The 20802-nt window shown below is 39.3% G+C and overlaps 1 protein-coding gene across 11 annotated transcripts in view; it reads right to left on the bottom strand.

The window, feature by feature from the left end:
* Gbeta13F (guanine nucleotide-binding protein subunit beta-1) overlaps positions 1–17265 on the bottom strand; it is a 92070-nt gene extending 74805 nt beyond the window's left edge. The window contains exons 1-2 of one of the 11 annotated variants that reach the window (XM_069303120.1): positions 17160–17265; positions 16690–16864 (exon numbers count right to left, since the gene is read on the bottom strand). The gene's annotated coding sequence lies outside the window, so the exon portion shown is untranslated. Of the gene's footprint in view, positions 1–3277; positions 3431–9344; positions 9581–9659; positions 10037–16689; positions 16883–17159 lie in introns of those variants that run through there. The other 10 variants (XM_069303121.1, XM_069303118.1, XM_045750201.2 and 7 more) reach the window with 10 other exon arrangements.
* Between the last annotated feature and the right edge of the window lie 3537 nt (positions 17266–20802).

Genomic DNA, 20802 nt, shown 5'->3' with positions numbered 1-20802 from the left:
GCAACATCGCAACAACATTGTGGTTATATTGTGTGATCAGCCGCTGAAAAGCTGATGAAAGACTTATGTGGAAAACCAAACCGTCACTTTAGACTTCATAGGAGTCATTGGTTGTCGCAATAGGAGCCAATCTCCTACCATGACACCTATCCTACCTACCATAACAATCCTACCTACCATAACAATCCTACCCTACCGCCATCAAGTCAACCCCCGTAACACAGCCACAGATCACCATGGAAAGTTGAGCAAGGCTAACTGCATGTGTCTGGCCTCCAACCTCAGACAGATAAACAGACATTCCTGTCATAATGGATATAGAAATGTGTATGTATATACAGCACTTCATTATAGATATACCGTATATTAAAAACACAAAAAAGCGTGCACATACGTGAATGTACACGTGTAATTACTCTAAGTGTAGTTATAGGATGAGAGCTATGCTTGTGGTGTCCAATCTCCCCAATAATCTTTGTCATATGATGCTTTGAAACTACTTACACTTTTGGCATCCATGACCTTCTCAGGATTTCTTTCTTTATTATGCACCCCATACCCATCCCATGGCCAGTGGTGGAAAGGGTTACAGAGGCACATAATCGGTTCAGGAACTGAACCCCCATAATTCATTTGCCTAAGCAAGTGACAATCTTTTGAAGCTAGTTACACAATTGTTAATGTTACATACACATGTAAATATAAATACAATCATTTACACAAATACATACTGTATACTGTACATATCAGTAATCTTTTTATATCATGCGTGATCCAACAAGAGGCTCACAAGTCACTATACAAGGCACTTTACATCTATGGTGAGTTACTAGTCACTTGTACTGATCCACACCCACCCAACCAGGCGGCAGCTTTACAGTCATGCTACAGTAGGCTGACCTACAGTAAACAAATTGTGGATACTTCGCTAACATTCCTGTCAGTACTGTACATCATTATGAATGAAGTACTGTACTGTACTTACACATTTTTTGGGAACTCCAGTGATGGTGTTATCACTGAACTCCACATCTTTTTCACATTCCATTATACAGTGACACAATGTGAATAGTTCTGCTGACAGTGTTTACATTTAGTCAAATCTACATCAGCAGATGTTGTAAACTCCCAAAGGTACTTGTAGCCGAGCCCAAGCCTAGCAGTGGCAACATCTAGAAGTCTGCTAACCTTATTGGATGACTCGCAGACATGCGGTACTTCCTGCATAATAGAATGATAATAGATGGAGTAACTGGTGTGAATTTCACTTTGCCTCAAGTCTACGAGATTTTGTCAATGTTTCTGGAATATCACTGTCCTCAGGATGCTCAAAGGCAGTCCAAGATGATAATAAATTCTCTTTATGAGCAAAGGTTTTGGCTAACTCATCAGTTGTATCATGCATTCGGAGACCAATATGGGAAGGAATCCACAGGAGACAGACTCTGACTCAATCATTGATTATTTCATTATGTATCTAGCTTCAGACACAAGCCTGTTTTCTCATTTAACTTATTCCAACTGTCTACCATTCTGTTCAGAAAGAGAGAACTTATGTTCTTTTCAGCACCTGGTTTCTTAGCTTGAATCTATGAACTTTTGTTCTTTATGTTGTGGATCTCAAAAATTCCTGTGTGTATTTCGTTTACTCCTGTTATTATTTTGCATGTACAGTAATTATATTGCATCTTTTACCACCTATCATGTAGCCGTGGCATGTTTAACGCCTCTAGCTTCTTCGATGGCACATGTTAAGTTCTAGAGACTATTTAGTAGCATGTCTGCACCATTTCTAATTTGTTTATAAACTGTACTTGAGGCAATACAGTATTTAAGTCCCTGAATCTCCTAAGCAATTTTGCATCATCTGCAAATATATTCCTGTAACTGTATTCCCTCTGGTATATTATTTATATAGGTAACTAGAAGGGATACCTGGTAGTGCCTGGCTCTGTCTGTCTACCTCCCCCTCCCACATCTTCTCTCATCATCTCAGAAAATGTAATATTGTATTACAAAGAGGAAAACTGCTCAAAAACTTCCCAGAAAAAAAAAAAAATCACAGATTTCTGACCATCAAAATCACAGGTCACTGTTGGCCAATAATGCTTAAGGAGAGGCATTGTGGCTGACCCTAACCAGCTATCACAGTCACATATCACAAGTGTTATCTTTTAAAGCTGAGGAAACCTAGCCCAAAGCATCTGGCCTTCTACCTTGGACAGACTGACAGACACTCTTTATATTAGACCTTACCATTTGAAAATCAAACTGTCCATTATCAATACAAATTTCTTTCCAGGTTACATACAGAAATCACAATAGCGTGATGCATCAAATGAACAAATCCGCCCTCATTACAGCCCTTGTAGATTTTTTCTCTCCAGGTATTCTGCCCATCTGCTTTAATTATATTTTCTACTACCACACTTATCAATGATACAGGTTATATTGTTCAAAGGGTCTTCCCCATTTGTTTTTATAGATTGGAACCGTTTAGCTTTTTCCCTATGTCAACTAGGTTCTTTTCTAGAGATGTTTGGAAGATAATTTGTAGCAGGGTGCTAATCATGGATGCACATTCCCTTAAAGCTCAAGGTTTTAAGGGAATGCTTTATTTCTAATTCCCTAGGAAATTTTGATACCTTGACTCTAGACACTTCCATTTATTCTCAACTTACATTAAAGTCTATATTGTGGCTCATTCGCTGAGAATCTCATTCTGTATGAACACTTTAGACCTGATCATTTAGCAATTCACACATTTCCTGTTTAGTCTTTGAGAGCCTGTCTCCCAGTTGTAATCTTTGGAACTTGTCCTTTCACTTACAATCTTATTCCCTTCTCAGTTTCTTTGTCTCTATTCTCACTGCTGTGTAGTCGTTTAGTGCTTGCTTGTAGCACGGGAATGTTTGTGGACTTGGCCTCTTCCTATATCTATTCCCCTTCTTTGCCTTTTAATTCTTAGGATCTTTCACAATTTCTATTAAACCAGTCACATTTTCTGTATCTGCTTTTCTGCCTTGGTAAAAATATTTGGGTGCCATTATTATATACATTCTCTCTCAAAATATGGCATACATCTCATTTATTTCCTTGCCTGACAACCTCATTCAGTCACAACCATTAAAGAACTTTTAAACCCCTGCACAGTACAGGTATTTCCTTTCTTATTAAGAGTCGAGTTTCTTCGTTTCCCTATCCCGGTTATTTTCTACGTTAATTAAACCATATTGCGTACAGTATTTGACTTTTAACAGTATATGGTTACTCTTACCTATTGTAGGCAGGTACTGTACTGTACATCAAACATCAGTTCCACATTCTTGGTAAACCTTAGGCCCAGTATTGATGAGACATTCCCTTCCCTCATTTTCATTGGTTGCTTAACATTCTGATACATAAATGCCTCCAGGAAGAGGTTATGAATCTGCCAAGTTGAAGAGATGTCTAACAGCAGTAGTAGTAGTAGTAGTAGTAGTCAGGATATGTAGTAGTAGTAGTAGTAGTAGTAGTAGTAGTAGTAGTAGTCAGGATATACCAGAAAAGGAGAGAGAGAGAAATATCATATCATGGAAGAAAACACTAAATAGATTGAGAATATTGATAAATATGTTTGATTATAATGAACTAAGTCTGGAAAATGTTAACAGAGTAGTCTGGCATAAAAAAAATAAAACAATTTAAACTTAATTTTAAAACTATCCTACACACTACCTTCTCTTCCAAGGAAACTTACATAACAAATGACATTATATCTAATACACACAGAAATCACAATACAATAGTGTGATGCATCAAATGAACAAATCCACAAGGGCCGTGATGAGCCTGGGTGCAAGGGGGGGAATTGTATAAAACCCCAGGTCTGTGCTTCGGAGAAGCTAAGCTGTGGGAGCCTTGTGAGGGCAGTAGCACTCCAGGTTGTAATTATTTTAACCATGTCATGGCACAGTCGACTAATGCGCATCTGGGACCATCCTGGACGTAGGTTCGAACCCTCATCACGGCCCTTGTGGATTTGTACATTATTTCTAACTCGTTACTAACCTATATGTACACACCAACCTAACCAAGTATAACTTTCCCCAACCAAACCCATCCGAGTCAGGAAATAATATAATATAGATGTCTACAAATACAGTAAAATAACAGAATACAGCAGAGATAAAATTTATCAGATATCTCTACAAACACGTATCCATTTAAAAAATATTTACGAATGAATTTTACAATATAAATTACACCACAATATAAAAGGCAATATAATTGCCTTTTCCTTCATATAATATCACACTTAAATTATTTGTAACAAGCTTTCCACATTTGTTGGATGAGAAAATGTAGGACCCTAACCATAAAAATACTGACATTACAACAACAACAACGACAAAATTGCTGCAGACCTAAAATAAATTTAATTAAAACCATCAATAATAAATTGACAACCCATTAACTTGACTTCTACCATTACAGTAATTCTTTATTTGGGTGAAATTACTGTCCTCATATATAATTATCTTGGCGAGTTCAATTTAGACAGTTTTCCAATAATAATTTTTATAATCAAACTACAGAAATGGCATAAAGCAGTAAAGAATGTTTATTATAAAATACTGAAAATCTACTATCAACACAACATACAAGTGATTAGTATACAACAATTACACACAAAAATTAAAATGCCTGATTATAAACTGATATTGTATTAAATAAAGTGTAGAGAACACAAAACAATGCATAATAACAAATGACTATCACACAGTTGGACAGCACATTAATGCCAAAAATACTACTCACAATATGATTTGTGTGATGTCACATGCAGCCCTGACAGCTGTCAGGTTCTGTATACTGTACTGTACAGTGAATAATACTCCTGAAACAGGTATGCTTTACCTAAGCAAATGAATGAAACCTAATTTAACCTTGCATAGTATGAAAACTTTGGCCAGGCCTGCCTGTCTGGCCTGAGTTCTCTCAGTAGTAGGGTGTAGACACTGGGAATACCGGCCCCTTCCAGGACCTCCGTGTCCGGGATTCCACCTGATGTGAAGGAGTCTGCAGAGACAACTTAACTGAAAGTGATTTAGCTGCTTGGCATGTCTGCTGTAGACAGTCCAGGTCTCGCTGGCATATACATACTCGTGCTGGAGTATGTATACGCATGCTCACTCAATCACTTCTCATCTATGTGGAATATTCCCACAAAATGTCAAGTTGTGTGGGGTACATTTAGGCACATATTTGTAACCAAAAATATGCATAATTGTATAATGCAGTAACTATTAATTAAATTAATAAATAAATCAAATACATGATAGTCATAATTGAAGTGGCTATTGTGCAGATGGCAAGCCTTGGCATCTGCATTTCCTGGCAAACCTCCCCTGGTGACGAGTAGCAGAAATGAGATGACAGCAGAAACACCACAATCTTTGCCAGACTGACAGCAACACAGAAAGGAGGGGTTGAACCAACGAATCTCGGTACTGTAAACAATTCGCCACCTCTGAGAAGCCTAACTCTGCAAACATTACTGAATCTGTGCTACCCAAAATATTATATATATAGCTAAGTACAGTAGATGCCTTTTAGATATTTATTTGGTTTCAAGGGAATGTCAGTTATAAAGTAGAGCAACACTGCAACAAGAGGTTTGTGCGCTATCTGAACCAGCCTCATGAATTACTTGTCAAGTGTGTTTTAGACATTTACCAGTTACCTGATATAAAGAGGCGATGAGTCACAATAACGTGGCTGAAGTATGTTGACCAGACCACACACTAGAAAGTGAAGGGACGACGACATTTCAGTCCGTCCTGGACCATTCTCGTCAACTTGAGAATGGTCCAGGACGGACCGAAACGTCGTCGTCCCTTCACTTTATATATTGACCAGACCACACACCAGATACAGTTTATCAATGCTGGCAAACCAATATAGGCAACACACTGAAAAACGTGTAATATGTGGTTACAGTGTACGGCACGTTGAAAATCATCTGGAGTATGTTGCCGGATTCATTCCGGTGACCATTTACATTAGGCTTTTGTCTACAATGATATGGATTTGATGGGTAGTGTGATATAATTGTGTTCTATATGTTTATACAACTGTAGCTAATAGGGAAATGGGTAAAACAGCCATTTGAATGAAGACACGTTAACCAAAAATCACAACCCCCTTTTTTTTGGTAACATTGCAGGTTTTCAAAATTATAATTTTTATTCAAAAGACTGTGTGCACAAAGAACATAATTGTAATATATAAGTGTAAGGACAGAAATTACACAAACTAATGAAGCTGCAATTATGCAAAACATTTTGGGAAATGTTTTTAATGTTCAGTGGTTATTTCAGTATCCCTTCCTCTTCAACAAAGACCAAAAGTGATTACATACAGCTGCCAAACCCCATGTTCACGAATTAAAAATGCTTTACACTACTACTGACAATGTTCAAACATTTCTTGAACAGTGCTTTCCTGGCAACATGTTTGAATTGTAACTCTGCAAATGCTTCACCCATGTACTACAAATACAGTACAAGTAATTCTCAACAGCATCTAAACACCTAACCACAAACACACCTCAATATGCACACTATTTAATTTTTTAAGTCATTGTGTTGAGAGACAAAAAGCCAGAATGTATTCATACACGTTTTGACTTTTATCGAACCCTCCCAGGCCGAATTACCAATCCTGCTCAGAATGCAACCCCACAACAAGCTGACTAACTCCTGAGTACCTACTCACTGCTAGGTGAACAGAGGCATTGGGTGAAAGGAAATGTGCCCAATCATTTCTGTCGAGCCCAGGATTCAAGCCCGGATTTCTCAATTGTGCATCGAGAATGAACCCGACTGTACTACTAGGACCCAATATGCTAATATATACTCTATTAATACATGAGAAAATTTCACATTTTAATGAATAGCATGTTAAAACTGATGAATGAGGATGGGTTGTATTCCAGTGTCATTTTATAAAAAGCTGTACTGTATTTCAATTCATGCTATAATCTGTAGAAACCCAATATTACAATTTTTAATCCGCTGAAAATGTTTCAGTGGATTAAATTTTTTTAATGTGTCTGAAGACCAGCGTCTTTACCCACAGCTTTGGTACAGTATTTGAACTGTACATCAATACATTATATTGTTAATTTGTTTAAACGTGCCTACCTAACCTGACCATTCACAACAATCCACTTACACGGTAATACAAGATAACCTAACTTTAATCACAAACATAAGGGTTTTAAACAGGTGGAATAGGTCAGACCCTCCAACAATGGGTACAAGCTGAAGAATTTAAAATTTTAAAACTTTTACATTATGATAACACTAAAACGCATCATTCGTAATCCAATACAGTAGTAACCATTCTGATGACACTAAAACAACACATTTGATTGCTAGTCATAAAATATTCATATTTTCAATGCTGTCACCAACAAATAACTTCGAATATATAACATGACTAAATATTTTAACCATCATTGAACAGGACCCACCGAGCCTGCTCTGTTTACAAATGGGAACATGTGGAGACGAGCAAAAATCTTCTATAAATATACTTTTACTTTGCATTTGTTTTCTAAAGAATTCATTTGTAAACATTTTGACACCAAATTTATAGTTATAACCCAATAAGTAACTTAGAAAATGTAAAATGATTGTAAAACTCTTTCACATTGCTGAACAGCCCACGTAGCCCAATACATTTGTGGTCGAGTACTTGTGGAGAGGCCAAATCGGCAAAATGTTAAGAGGGCTATTTGAAATTACTGGGTTGGAAATTGGGCTGTGGAAAAGTGGAATTGGCTGCCCATTAGAATTACCGAGACCAACAGTTTTAACACATTTCATAATAGATTGGACAGGTACATGAATAACTATGAGTAGATATAAATTGGAACACTTCATATGGAACAACACTTGCTATTTTGGTCCCACAAATGTTACATTCTTGTTATTAGTCAATAACTTAACCACAGTTAAGTAAACAATACATAAGAATGAAGGTAACTGCAGAAGGCCAATTGGCCCATATGAGGCAGCTCCTATTTATAACCACCCAATCCCACTCATATACACGTCCCACCCACGTTTGAAACAATCGAGCATCGCTGGAGCAAGCCCATCACTTGATAACCTAACTCTAGTCAACAATAAGGCACTGCTGCGTTCCTAGACACTAGATAACCTAGTGCCACCCCATGTAAACACAACTGCACTGGTGACTCTCCATCACTAGATAACCTCAAATCAAATCAAATGTTTATTCAGGTAAAAGTACATACATCAAGGATTAGTTACAAACAATGTTGGACTTATAGATAAGAGCTAGTACATACAATACCTAAAGCCACTAATACGCATAGCGTTTCGGGCAAGGATAACCTGACCCTATGGATCAGGTTATCACTAGATAACATCACTAAATAACCTGACCCTATGACCCTTCCCTAGTTAACAACACAGGGAAGTAATCCACATCAAATACAACTTACTAGTTGTGCTAGCATTGATGCCCTAACCTAACCACAGTCACCAATAAACAGCAGCAGTGACAAGTGTCTATTACCATGGGTAGAACAACAATGTTTTGAATATCTTTAGAATAAAATATTTAACACAAGTGTTCCACATTATTTAGTAAGACAAATGATCACAAATACACTGCCAAGCAAGGACCTATCAAACCAAAACAGCTAAATATTAAAATTATCAAACTCCAACAAATATCATTAACAAACACTCGTAAGGCAAATTCATTCTCTTATATCACTTCAAACGTTAAGTACACATGTAAAAAGCATCACTATAGGCCTATAAGATTGTTACAAACGTAGACCTACAACCTCGCACAAACCCTCTATGTAACCCATCAATTCCACGGTAATTATGTACATCTCGTACATATTCTCACTACACACAGCTGGTTGGAATATGTAGAGTACATATGTACATATACATCTACAAATATGTAGATGTTGTTCTTGCACTTGTTCTCAGTTAACACTTCATTACATCTCTTTCAATGTTCCCCACACTAGTAGTTCAGGAAGCATACCAATGCTGCCTCTATCATGCTTTACAAAGTACAATAATCAACGGCATGCAGGAAAAATTAGGCCTCATTATAAGCCTACAAGATCCCTTCCTCCCCCCTTAGAAAAATAAATCCCATCAAGCTTTGGGGTGTTATTTTCCACAAGTGTTGCACACCTGGCTAGACCAGGTGTGTAGGGCGGGTGTGTAGCTGGCCCTGGTGGTGCCAGGGACCACATAGGGACCACACAGGGCCACATAGGGCCACACAGAGCCAGTATTTACCAAGTAGATGAGTGAGGGTCCTACACACCCGTCAAACACCAGACTCCTGTACCATGTATGGCCGCTACTCACGCCCTCACACACACACCTGCTACAGTATATATGCTTCAGGGAGCCAGGGCCAAGCAGGCAGCCACCAGAACGAGGCTACAGAGCCTTAATCACAGCACCAATGACCAGCAGAGAGGCCAGAAACATGGCCGCTCGAGCACTAAGATTGACCCATCACCCAACACAAACCTCCCACCCATGCCTCTTCCGCCGCCCATACCCGCCCACACACACCCTCACGCCCTCCCCACCACACTACCACACCTCCCGGTGCCCAGCAGACACAAGCAGCAGCCATACCTACTCTAATACGGCCCACGATCTCAGCCCAGCACACCACCACTATCAAAACATCAACTCCACCAACCACTCCTATGTTTTGGATCGATTTGGGTCCCGGACGAAGGGGAGACGCGCCTATTTTCCGCCTTTATTTCCCTCTACTTACGCTAGGCAAGTCCACAGGGCGCAGCACTGGTCAGGGACACATATATCCAACCTTCCTGCGCTTTCCACCGAGGAATTGGAGTGGGAATTTTGGGGAATATTGGCTTTTCTAATTATGATTTTGCAAAGGTGGGGTACAGCCCGTGCACTCGGTGGCGGAGTCCCCGTGCGTGAATGATGACGTCACACACTCGGACGGTCTCGCCTGCGCTCGGCCGCACTCGGCCCTTTGCCCATCTAGGACACAAATATGGAAATCCCACTTTATTATCTCTCTTAAACCCTCACAGCTTTATTATCTCATTTACCCTATGTCCTTACAACTCTCTAATCTTCATTTATAATTATTGATTTGGGGTTTGGGCTTTGGCTGCATATTCATACTAAATGTGGTGGTATTTTATTATCCACATGTGGGTGAATTTGTGTTGTCCCGCCACAAAACTTTCGTCTGCTGCATTACCACACCCTTCCATTGAAGAAAATGGTTATAACGAAAACCATCAAAGAAAACGGTAACAAATTTGCCTTCAGCTGGAAGAAAGTACACACCTTTTTAAATACCCGTGTGTGCTTTATCGTACACCGTACACTAGCAACTCGGGTTATTTTATTAAGATCAAAACAGTCAACTGGCAAACCCTACAGTAAATAAATTGTATAAATATGCGAGAGTGGAGCGAGTGCCGGTCATTATAAGGTGAGCCAGCAGCATGGTCGGTTGTCACGTGTGGGGCTCGCCCTCTCATGTATACCGTTCGTCATCAAATAATAATAATATTTTATTTAGGAAAAGTACTTACATAGATGCAGAGTTACAAACATTCTGCTTATTTATAGACAGAGCTAGTACATATAAATACCTAAAGCCACTAATGCGCATAGCGTTTCGGGCAAGGTGTACTGGCACATTGGATTAATTTGTTAAAATATACCTTGCAAATATAAACCTACACAATAGAAATTAACCTCTAATAAGTGTTCCGTGTTCACGTTGAATTTCAACCAGATTAGTCACTGATAGTGTTATGTATATGTGGTTTGTAGAATGTAAGATAATGATTGTAATCAATGAAATTTTGATCAATAACAATAGTGTTCACTGTATAATTCATTAGGATTAACTCTATAATTAAAATAGCAACTATTTAGGAAAATTTGACAAATTTTAAGGCACCATTTCTGTCCTTATAGTTGCATTTGTGGGGTATGAGCCGAGGCTCTTAGTTCCCGCTTCTGCACCCTTAATCGATCAGTGAAAATATAGGTCACAGAGCCTATTGGGCTCTCACATCTACATTTCAAACTGCATATGGAGTTGGTCTCCACTTGGCACTGAAAAAAAAAAGATTCTGATGCCTGTGACTGAACCGAGTACTTAGTTTCCATCTGTGTCCCTTTACTCAAATACTACCCATGCTAAATTGTCTACACTGTCTAATCTCTTGAATTTGTTGCATGTGGTAATCATTTTCCTGTTTCTTCTCTTCCAGTGACCTGAGGTTTAACGCTTTTAGTCTTTCTTTATAACTCATACCTGTCAGCTCTGGGACTAATCTGTTGGCATACCTCTAAACTTTCTTCAGTGTTTTTTTTTTTAACAAGCTAAGGATTCCATGCTGGTGCTGCATATTCCTTTGAAGTGGACTTTTTGGTTAAAGCTTTGGTGTAATAATATTAACTCTAACATTATCTAACACAGTGCAGAGTTACAAATTCATTAAGGTTTCAACTTCGATTCAACAGAGCAGAAGTTGTTAAACATATGGGACAAAATTTTACTGAAGCTACCATACGAGTCATAAATACTCATAGTCCGCCCGAAGTAAAACAGAAACAAGCAACACTTAGTGGGCCAGCCAGAGGCTTAGGGCCCGCGCAGGAATATCACAGATAATAAAAAAAACTAAATTTTCTCATTTTTTGTGTACAATTTCAGGAGTCTCCCATGTGGTACCATGTGTTCGATCTGCTCCCCATCTTCAGCTATATACATTACTTTGCACAATGTTTGAACTGAACTCTAGTAGCCACTTATAAGAGCAATATTATAATTTTGTCTATGTCCTACTGTAGGTTTTTGCAGTCCGTTCATCATATTTATCCTAATAATTTTTAATAATAGTGGGGTTCACCCTGTCACTCCTGATCATATCTCCATATTGTACACTAGACTCGACTTATTATCCTGGGATGTGTGTTCTTGATGGTGCTCAGATAACTCTGCAGCTGGTTGCCTACTTGAAATTTTGATAAAAACGCTGTGCGTATTGGTGACTTCAGGCATTGTAGCTCTATTAATCCAACATTATGTTTGGAACTCATTTTCAATGTATGTAACTTTTCCTGAATAAATATCTAATCTGATCTTGACTTCTCTACCCTACACGTACTGGTAGAACTTGCTGCTTGAACACAGGAGGCCAGATTTCACCATTGTGCTTTTGCATTAGTAGTATTCACCTAGTTATGCTTGCGGGGTTTGAGCTCTGCTCTTTCGGCCCGTCTCTCAACTGTCAATCAACTGTTTCTACTATTACTATTTTTTTTCCCCCACACCACACACACCCCAGGAAGCAGCCTGTGACAGCTGACTAACTCCCAGGTACCTATTTACTGCTAGCTAACAGGGGCATAGGATGAAAGAAACTCTGCCTAGGTGTAGGTATGTAGGCTGTACACTTTGGTGCTGTCCACCTGAGGTCTGTGACAGGCCGTGGAGGGCGGGAGGAAATTATCAGAGGAAAACCCCAAGCCATTACGACTATATAGCACTTGGAAGGGGGGTCAGGATTTGAGATGGGACGGTGGGAAAGAATGGTGCCCAATCACTTGGACGGTCGGGAATTGAACGCCAACCTGCATGAAGCGAGACCGTTGCTCTATTGTCCACCCCAAGTGGTTGGACATCGTGTAGGTAATAATAATAGTTTGTGATCTACCGAATCACTACTGGGCTGACAGTATACTTACAAAGTATATGGTAACACTCCCTCCAGCTGAGGTGGACTAGGCTCGGGCACCAGGGAAAGTAATCACCAATTAACCTGTTAAGAGGTCTAACAACCCACCACTCACACTGGAGACACAACCTGTGTCCAACCACACACACTGGAGACAGGTTATGAACAAGTGGCTGTAATTATTGGCTTTATCATAGAATCCACTACCCATAAAAAAACCATTTGGAACTGTTTATTGATATTTACTTTGTGAACAATAATATATAATATAATTGTCGGGAAAGCGCCAAGCCCTGACGACTATATAGCACTGGGAAGGGATTAGAATAAGGATTTGGGATGGGACGGGGGGGGGGAGGAATGGTGTTCAACCACTTGGATGGTCGGGGATTGAACGCCGACCTGCATGAAGCGAGGTCGGCGTTCTACTCAAAAAATCCTAGGCAGCTTCTAATGGAAGCACAGTGTAAAATTCCCTCAAAACCTCACAATACATTAAATATCCTCTTCAATCCATGGGGTCTACTACCTCCCACAAAATAAGTATGGGGTCCACTACTTCCCGCAGCATAGGTATGGGGTCCACTACCTCACCCTCCCCACAGCATAGGTATGGAGTGTATAATAAAGGAACATAATAAAACATGAAAGCCACGGAAAAAGCCTAATACAATAGTTTTATGTAGATATTGTACTAGTACTTATTATGAATCGATAACAATCACCAGCTCTCAATGCAACAGTGACGGTTGAGAAGCGGGACCAAAGAGCCGAAGCCAAACCCCAGCAAACACAATTAAGTGAGCATAGAGGGAAGCAGTTGAGCAGAGAACACAGTTGGCGCCGTTGACACCAAGTTTTCCCAAGGACTGAGAGATGAAAGTTAGCAAATCCTATAACATTCTGCCAGATATGTGCGCTTGAGGTTCGATATGTGCTGACCCAAGACACAAGTTACTAGAAATAAAAGATAAAATATTTACGATTAATGTAGCCTCGTGGGGTGGGAGTGGAGGAAGGCTTCACTCTCATATTCTAAACATAAAACATGAACTATAGAAGCTAGCGCCCCTTCCTGAGTTCTTGGTATGGGTTGTCGTCTCCAGGGAACCCTTAACTGTGGTGGGGAGACAGGCTATTCACTCACTATTAAATGAACAAATGCACAAGGGCCGTGACGAGGATTCGAACTTACGTCCGAGAGCATCCCAGACGCTGCCTTAATCGATTGTCTCACCATTGTCTTTAAACACCTTTGGCGAGTGTAGATGTAATATTCTCAATATTACGTGAAACAGGAGAAAGTCAGTTACCCTTCACAATTCACTATTGCTTGCCCACAATTCAGATATCTCCGTGACTCAAGTGTATACATTATTATGCATAGTACATTATACACACAGGAATGTACATTATAAATTATAGTAAATTATACCTCGGGAATCTATACGCCGGTTGATTGACAGTTGAGAGGCGGGACCAAAGAGCCGAAGCTCAACCCCCGCAAGTAATATTAGGTGAGTACACATAGTATTGCTATGCCACATACATCCGAAACGCAGTGCCTATTAGTGGTTTTACGTATTGTATGTACTAGCTCTATCTATAAATCCAACATTATGTTTGTAGCTCATTTTCTATGAATGTACTTTTACCTGAATAAACATTTTAAATTTTGAATTTTTAAGGTTTGGGCGGGAGGCGACGCCCTCCACCGCCCATTGCTCTTGTGGGGGTCCATCACCCTTCCCTACAACAACCAGGCTGTTAGACGCAGCTGTTATCAGCCTGACGCACCAATCAACTCCGTTTATCTGGAATCACTTTGGATATGTTCATAAGTTCCTTTTTGAACATGGTGAGAGGTCGGCTAGTTATGCCCCCTAATGTTAAAATGGAGTGTGTTGAAGTCTAGGAGCCTTTATGTTGATAAAATTGCCTATCAGCGTGTACATCTTCTTTTCAATAGGGCTTTTTTGCACATCCTGCCATGCCTCATGAGTTATTTTCCTGTGTATATTTAGAACCAGTCCTAATATTTCTCAGGTGTAAATGATTATGTATCTCTCCCGCCTGTGCTCTAGGGAATACAGATTTCAATATTTTAAGCGGTTTATTTAGAGTGGGTGTAGTGGGGTGGGTGTAGTGGGGTGGGTGTTGTAGGGTGGCATGGGAAGGGGTGTGGTGGGGAGGTAGTTGGCCATATGTATGTGCTAATCCCTACCACGGTTTGGGTAAATATTTACCTTTAGCTTCAGTTCGCTTAAACTTAGACTCCTGCTGTTAAGTTTCGTCATGAATTTCTTAATGAATACACGGAATAGTTTTCAATACCTCTATGCTAATGCTCATGATCTAATGTGTACTTTCCTGCCGTTACCGTTAATTCAAATTTTGAATTTGAATTTTGAATTTTGTTACTTCAGAAATCTAAGCCAAAACAGATCTGCTTCCTGTATTATGATATGATCTAATCCGTTGTGATGCCTCAGTATCCTTCACTGTTATTTAAGATGTGTTGCGATGCATAAATGATTCTATATATTATATTTTGGGCTGGAGGTGTGCTCATCATGCAGGTCGTCAAACATACTGCTACGTAGGTTCCTGTGCCTAGGGCTATACAACAGTATCATATCTACCTTTGAAACTGTGTATGGAGTCTGCCTCCACCACATCCCTGACTATTGCATTCCATTTGTTAACTGTCCTGACACTGACTTTTTTTCAAATGTCTCTGAGGCTCATTTGAGTACTAAGTTTCCACCTGTGTCCCCGTGTTCGAATTCCGCCCATGCTAAATAGTTTGTCTTTGTCCTCCCTCTCCTGTAGGTGCAGGAGTGGACGAGGACAAGTGACAGGGGTATGAGGGACTAGGAGCAGAGGACACGGAGGAAAGGGAAGGAAGGCGAGAGAGGAGGGAAAAGAGCCGAGGCTCGAAACAACAGACAGATGACGAAACAATAAATCACAACCTGGTGAATCCATGGAAGATGAGACGCCCCACTCCAACAGCTGGTGGAACAAGAGCATGGATCTACTCCAGGAAGATGAGACGCTCCACCCCAACAGCTGGTGGAACAAGAGCATGGATCTACTCCAGGAAGATGAGACGCTCCACCCCAACAGCTGGTGGAACAAGAGCATGGATCTACTCCAAGGAAGCTAGCATCCTAAGTACATAATTTCAAAATATAAAGTACATCAGCACATCCGCATACATATAAGAACGAAACCCAAAACAAAATACTGCCTCTAAAAAAAAAATCACGAAGAGGAAGAGCAAGACCGGTGCACGAGGAGAGAGGTGTGTACGAGCCATGCACACACACACATCTTGAAACAAACACCTGACATTCGCCCAACTCACAAAACACAGCAAGTCTATACACATAGACATCACAATAGCGTGATATATCAAATGAACAAATCCACAAGGGCCATAATGAGGGTTCGAATCTACGTCCGGAATGATCCCAGACGCCTTAGTTGACGAATGCAGTTTGTGTACTGCATTCACTGTCTTTGATAAGCTAGCCAACGATACTAATTTCTGCTTCACTCATTCACTTCACTTGTTACCACAGAATTGGCTAATATTGATATAGAATATAAACAGCCTCTTCGTTGGTACAGTTAAATGAAACCCTCCCTTTTCAGGGTCGCGGTTAAAATTTCACTCGTCTCGCCACAGACGAAAATCAAAAAGAGCACTTGCTTACTGTGACCTCGGTCATGTCTCCTCAAGCCTCTTCGACGTCTACTCCTTGGAATTAACACACCTAGTCGTAGCCACTTCAGACACTCACTAATCGGGACTGCCACCAGGCTTAGATTAGTCCATGCATGCACGTTAACCTACTTAAGTCAATGAGGGTACTTACAACTCTCTCCTCAATGAACCCTGCGTGCTATAGAGTTCCTTGTACTTTCAGCTGGTCCCTTCGATAACGTTACTCTCCTCGACCTACTATCAAGAAGACCCCATGGCGTCTCAGGGGTGGTCAGTCCTGTGTCCTTTGGGCTCAACTCGTCACTAAAGATCCAAATCGTGTCCGTCTAATTACACAAATATTCCTAGCATTACGTAAGTAATGAACTATGATATATTTACTCACTATAATGTTGGTGCTGGATGTAGAACATGAAAAAATCATATTTTTACTCTGAAATAATACCATTTTATAACGAAATTGGGTCATCTAATTACTCAAAGTAGGTGCGCACATGCCACTTAGTTTCGTCTAATTTCGTTATAAAATTATATTATTTCAAAGTAAAAATATGTTTTTTCATTTTACATTCAGCACCAACATTATTGAGAGTAAATATATCAAAGTTCTTCATTACTTACGTAATGCTAGGAAGCTTTTGGGCAATTAGACCGACTGTCCAAATCTGTCGCAATTTCGCTAGAGCGCAAAGGTCAAAACCGCCCGGCCTGGAGTCCGGCTGAACAGTGAGCAGGATTTCGCTCCCTGGACCCAGCTAGTGCTCGCTGATGATGTCACAGAAAGCTCGTCGCGGATTGGCTGAGTACCCGAGTCCCCAACACTCCAACCTGTCCTCACACTAGGCTGTTTAAAGCATCGGCCATCCTCCCCAGACCCATTCATCAATTTTAAACACAATGTGTATTAAAAATTAGTTTGTTCTCGTATATAAATGAATATTCTTATACATAAAAATTCTGTGCATAGTTTGATTTAGTATAGGTGTTTAGGTTATGTTGGCGATTATTTGTATTTGAAGTATGAGGGTGGAGCATTTATAGAATTGTCAGCCCATCCTCCAAACAAAGACCCAAAAGTGATTCCATACACCCGCCAACCCCCTTGTTTATGAATGAAAAACGGCTTTCACAAGAACTCACAACAGATTGTGTTCGAACACTTCCGGAACAAGTGCTTCATTGACGAGGACGGGAGACATCTCCCGTCGCAGGGTGCAGTCGCACCTCCAAAGATCTCCAGTATCATCTATTGATACTGGTAATGGCTCAAAAGGGCCACAACTTATGAGTTATTTATATCCGTGCCACCTTTAGGGTGGCTTAATCTTCATCAATCAATCTTTCATTGACGAATTTTGTTGGAACCACAACGCTGTGAATGCTTCACCCACGTACTACAAATACAAATAATCGCCAACAGAACCTAAACACCTGATCTAACCTAACCTATTCCTATATATGCACACTATAATAATATATTATAATATTAATTTATATTTGAGAAACTTCCCGTTTTGACTGAACAGCATGTAAAAGTTTATGAATGCGTCTGTGGGGTCGACTGCTGGATGTAATGGACTTGAGTCGAGGACAGGTTGAGAATTGTGGTTCTAACAGAGGACTTGAGTGAAACACTCATAACAGAAGTGTTCGGATGTCATCAGTTGCGAGTAAACCACTTAATTCATAAAAAGGGGGTTTGGCAGCTGGATTAACGAGATTGGACCTTTGTATGCGAGGACGGGCTGCATCAGTTGTGAGTTGTGTGTAAACCGCTTTTTATTCATAAACAGGGGGTTGGTGGCTGGATTAACGAGCTTGGATCTTTGTATGCGAGGAAGGGCTGTGACTCGACTGATGACATCCAAACACTTCCAGAACAAGTACTTTGCTGCGACTTTTGTTCGAACTACAATGCTGTAAATACTTCACCCACGTACTACAAATACAGATAATCTCGAGCAGAACCTAAACACCTAATCAATGCCTAAATATGCACAGTATGTTAATATATAACAATGTTAATTTATATTTGAGAACATTCCTATTTTGAATTAGCAGCATGTTAAAATTGATGAATGCATCTTTGGGGTCGACTGCTCTATGAAATGGAATTGGTCTGAGGATGGGTTGTGGTCTGAGGACAAATTGCTGTAGGGCTGCACTGACTTTTTCTGAAGGCTTTTTCTAGCGAGTCAATTTTTTTCACCTGCTCCCTGCACCTCTAATGAGGGGGGGTCAAGTTCTGGCTCTGTTCCCTTGTAGGCCAAACAAAACTTTCCATGACTGATGTGACCTTTTAGTATGATGCAGTCTTAGGAAGATAGCTTGAGGGAGTTACAAGGTGCTCTCTCCAGAAAGCCTCAAATTAAAGCTGAAAGTTAGCACTTCAGCCTCATAAGTAATGTTTCATTTCGACCCAATGTTCTGGAAAACAGAGCTAAAACAACATTGAGTCACTCTCCAAACAACTATGGACCGCACTGTATATCTACTACACCAAATACCATATGTCATGTATATATGACAGCTAATATATTACATTGCTATTTCTTTTCTAGAACTGTTTCTCATAAACAATGACAGGTTTCAGTTGCTTCACTGCAAGGAATGAGGGATTAAATTGTAAAGATAAAAACACGTATTCAACTGACATATTTAATAACATATCAATAAAATATAGCATATTAGAAAAGTCTACTAAATAAATAGAATTACAACTGGTACATATTTCCTATTTATTATCACTTTTCATCATTTTAACACTGCTTATTTAAGCACTGTCCAACACAAATTTTTAACATAGTATGAGAGGGAATGATATTGCTTTGCAGGATGCGTGACAATGTTGAGCAGTGAAATATGATAAGAATGTAGAAGTGTTATGTGAGATGATAGATATATATACAGAATATATATATACCTAGGTGGTGTCTCATCTTCCCAATAATCTTTGTCATATATGCTGCCTGGAAATACTGATGGTTTTGGTATGCACCAGCCTTCTCATTCAACTTTTTGCAACCTTCTACAACTCAATTCACAAATGAGAACTTTTATATATTTTTGGCACCTTTGTTTCCTTAGTTTCCTTAATTTATGACCTCTTGTTCTTAAAGTTGTAGGTTTCAAATATTCCTCTTAGTCAATTTTGTAGTCATGTTACTATTTTATATGTAGTGATCATGTCTTCTTCCATCTTTCAGCTTTGGTAAATTTGTGTGCGCGTGTAAGTGCCTGTGCATGTGTGCATGGGTGTTAGATTCATTGTGTTAAATAATGAATGTGAGGAATATTGAAGCAGTGTGTTAAGGATAAAACTTGTAATTTCTCATGTGTGGATGGTGTATATTTACAAGGAATATGCATTGGAAATGACTATGTGAGCTACATGTATGGGAAAATATAATAATATGATGTGTTTGGCAGATGCAAGACACCACTTTGTAATGATTTTCAACAATGTGACATAAGGTAGTAAAATAATTTACAATGTATAGCATAAATAGTAATAAATATGCTACTCTTTATCGTCAATCAGCTCAGGATAAAACCTTGCATATATAATATAAACTGATGGAGCTTAAATATTATCAAAATAAAAAATATAACTTTTTCTTGGGTGTATTATCAATGACAGGAATTAGTTCTCATATAACATACTACTTATGAAGGCATAAACTCGACTGTCCTCCATATTACTGACACTGAAGCACTATATGTAGCACTCTTAGGATATTAGTATAGTATATATATATATATAATCACAGCAAGAATATCATCATCTAGGACAATATACTTCACATTTAAAAAAGTCACAAGGCAATTTCTCTTATTCAAGGCTGAAAATGACTGACATACATAAACACGTTACAAAACTCTCACACCTAAAATAATATCTGATGGGGCTGTGCACTTTCTTAATAGATTTTAGCCCTCCACAATTTACAGGTTTATGTTCTATTAACACAAAATAACTTAATGCATCTAGAGATTAAACAAATGGTTGTTAAATATACAGGGTTTATGTGCAAATGACAAAGCTGCCCCATACATCTTAATGTAAAATAAAGTTGCACATTAGAGAAATATAAAACACACAATTTAACAAATGGCAGCAGTACTGAACATTTAGAAAGTAGTGCTGTTTGAAGGCTAATTCCGTTAAATTTTTTAGAAAGTACTGCTGTTTGAAGCTTTATTTAAACCAATCACACTTTAACAAATTCTTTGAAACCAGAAGCAACAACAATTTTACAGAAAA

Source organism: Procambarus clarkii, chromosome 49 (genome assembly GCF_040958095.1).
Source record: "Procambarus clarkii isolate CNS0578487 chromosome 49, FALCON_Pclarkii_2.0, whole genome shotgun sequence".
NCBI lineage: Eukaryota > Metazoa > Arthropoda > Malacostraca > Decapoda > Cambaridae > Procambarus > Procambarus clarkii.
This window is presented reverse-complemented; position numbering and strand designations above follow the sequence as displayed.